Source organism: Halichoerus grypus, chromosome 14, assembly GCF_964656455.1.
Source record: "Halichoerus grypus chromosome 14, mHalGry1.hap1.1, whole genome shotgun sequence".
Classification (NCBI taxonomy): domain Eukaryota; kingdom Metazoa; phylum Chordata; class Mammalia; order Carnivora; family Phocidae; genus Halichoerus; species Halichoerus grypus.
In genome coordinates this window covers 1,107,503-1,110,560 of record NC_135725.1, presented here as the reverse complement: position 1 = coordinate 1,110,560, position 3,058 = coordinate 1,107,503, and the positions used below count along the sequence as shown (strand labels likewise).

General features: G+C 40.1%; 1 pseudogene; it reads right to left on the bottom strand.

Annotated features, from left to right (window-relative positions):
* Window positions 1-303: 303 nt before the first annotated feature.
* LOC118549375 (caspase-6 pseudogene) lies at window positions 304-2,223 on the bottom strand (annotated as a pseudogene).
* Window positions 2,224-3,058: the final 835 nt, after the last annotated feature.

Here is a 3,058-nt window from a genome sequence, read left to right as displayed (position 1 = left end):
ACATATGCTGATTAACATTCCATTATCTAGATTTACCACAATTTATATGTAAATGCACCCACTAGAATATCTTGGTTGCTTCCAAGTCTTAACCAATTATGAAAAATTATCTTTGTGCAGGTTTATGTGAATGTATGTTTTCAGCCAATTTGGGTAAATACCCAGAAGGTGCAATTGCTGGATTGTATGGTAAGAGCTTTATATTTAGCTTCATGAGAAACTCCAAACTGTCTTCCAAAGTGGCTGTATCATTTTTCAATCTCACTATCCATGAATGACGGTTCTCGTTGCTCTACATCTTCATCAACATTTCGGGTTGTCACTGTGTTGGATTTTTGCCATTCTCATAGATGCATAGTGATACCTTGTTGTTTTAATTTGCATTTCCCTGATGACATATCTTTTCATTTGCTTGACATCTCAGTATCTTCTTTGGGCCATTTTTTAAAAATAGTGTTGTTTTCTCATTGTTGAGTTTTAAGTGTCCTTTGTGTGTTTTGACAGCATTCTGTTATCACACATGTCCTTTGTCAATATTCTTTACAAGTCTATGTCTTGTCTTCTCATTTTCTTGCCTTTGTCTTTCAGAGCAGAAGATTTGCATTTTTTTTTTTTTTAGTAACCTTGCGATTTACTATAAAAATCCAATGTTACCAATGCTTGTGGATTTTTTTTTCAGATTTTACTTATTTATTTGAGAGAGAGAGAGCATGAGAGCACGAGCAGGGTAAGGGGCAGAGGGAGAAGCAGACTTCCCGCTGAGCAGGGACCCTGACGTGGGGCTCAATCCTGGGACTCCGGGATCATGACCTGAGCCAAAGGCAGACACTTAACCGACTGAGCCACCCAGGCACCCCTTGTGGGTTTTTATTTATGGTAATTCCCTGAGGATTTCATTTCACATACATCAAACCATTTTACCACATCTAATACCAAAACTATTTTTTAAAGTTCTCATTAAACCTTTAAGACATTTTAAATTGCTATATCATAAATTTCAACCTAGCGATATTTACTTATATAAGAAGATGAAAAATCTGTTTTGAATATAGATACATAAAACAAAATAGTTCATACCATTTAGATTTTGGAAAGAAATGCAGTTTTTTAGTTAGCATTGAGGCAAATGAGGGAACCTGCTTCTTTCCAGTTGCATTCAAGTCTTTGAAAAAGTCCACTGGGCACTGAGAAACTTTCCTGTTCACCTGAGTGAGGAGTTCTGTGCACTCTAAGGAGGAGCCGAATTTTCCCAGCGTCTCAGACAAATCTTGAATGTTCCATGAGCCATTCACAGTTTCCCGATGAGAATAACAACCTTCTGCAACACAGTAACACATGAGAGAGTCCGCTTCAGCAGGTAGGTGTGCACTGAGGCTGCATCCACCTCAGTTATGTTGGCATCCAGCTTGTCTGTCTGATGATTCACTATATCCAAAGGAATGACTGGCACATGGTGCTGGTCTCCTCAACATGCCTGAATAATACATATCTTGGGTTTTCCAACTAGGGTCTGACATTTGTCTCCTTTGAACAAGCCAGTCAGTGTCTGAATTTCAGTTTTGGCATCATATGCGTAAATGTGATCGCCTTCACCATGACTCAGGAAAACACATAAAAAGCAGTCGGCATCTATGTGGCTAGAGGTTGATGCCTCATGAATTTTGAGCAGTAGTTCTGCTTTAAGATCATTAAAGCATTTCACTTCAAATCCTAGGTCTGAAAACCTGCGCATAAGATTGCCTCTGTCTGTGCTGGTGCCCCGCCTTTCTGGCAACGTTAAGTGCCAGAAGAACCTCTCATGATTTAAGATTAAAGCAATTCCTCTCCTCTTGTGGTCCATTTTGTACTTTTCTGCCAGATCAAATATTTCATTCTTATAAAAGGCATCAGTTTCCATCACGGTTTCTTCCTCACCTGCAGGGCAAGCCCTGTGGAGCCCCTGTTGCCGAACTCATGTTCCCCCGTGCGGAGTGCCATGCCCAGGTGGCCTCCACTTCCTGCAGCCAGGGGCCCCTCTGAAGATTTGCATTTTAATGAAGTGCAGCTTATCAGTTCTTTCTTTTATGGATTATGTCTTTGGTGTTCTATCTAAAAGTCCTCACCATACCCAAAGCCATCGACGTTTTCGCCTATGTTATCCTCTAGACTTCTGCGGTTTTGCACTTTGCATTTGGGTCTGTGATCCAACTTGAGTTGATTTTTTCTGAAAGGTGTAAAGTCCATGTCTAGATTAACTTTTTTTGCATGTGGATGTCCAATGCACCATTGTTTCAGCACCATTAGATGAGAGAGTATCTTTGCTTTATTGCCTTGACTTTTCTCTCTTTTCCACTTACAGCTTTTCTTGACTCATTATCCTCTCTTGCTCTCTGCTTTTGTGCGTTCTGCTGATTTTTGAATGAGATATTTTGATTGCTTTCTCATTTTCTTTTGTGTATCTTGTTTGGACATTTTTTGTGGTTGTCACTGGGCTTACATATAATATCAACTAGTCATAGCAGTCTATTTTAATAGCAACTTAGATTTGATCACACAAAAACCTTATATTTGTACTGCTTCCTTGCCACACCTTAGGTTATTGATGTCACAAATTACATCTTTTTTTTTTTTAAAGATTTACTTATTTATTTTACAGGGGGGGCAGGGAAGATGCAGAGGGAGAGAGAAATCGAAGTAGACTCTGCACTGAGTGCAGAGCTCAAGCTTATGACCCTGAAATCATGACTCTGAGCCAAACCAAGAGGTGGACTCTTAACCAGTTGTGTCACCCAGGCACCCCTCAATTTAGGTCTTTTTATATTGTATCTTTTACCATGTTCCAGTTATAGGTACTATTTACTTATTTATTTATTATTATTTTTTAAAGATTTTATTTATTTATTTGACAGAGAGAGACACAGTGAGAGAGGGAACACAAGCAGGGGGAGTGGGAGAGGGAGAAGCAGGCTTCCCGCTGAGCAGGGAGCCCGATGCGGGGCTTGATCCCAGGATCATGACCCGAGCCGAAGGCAGATGTTTAATGACTGAGCCACCCAGGTGCCCCCAGTTATAGGTACTA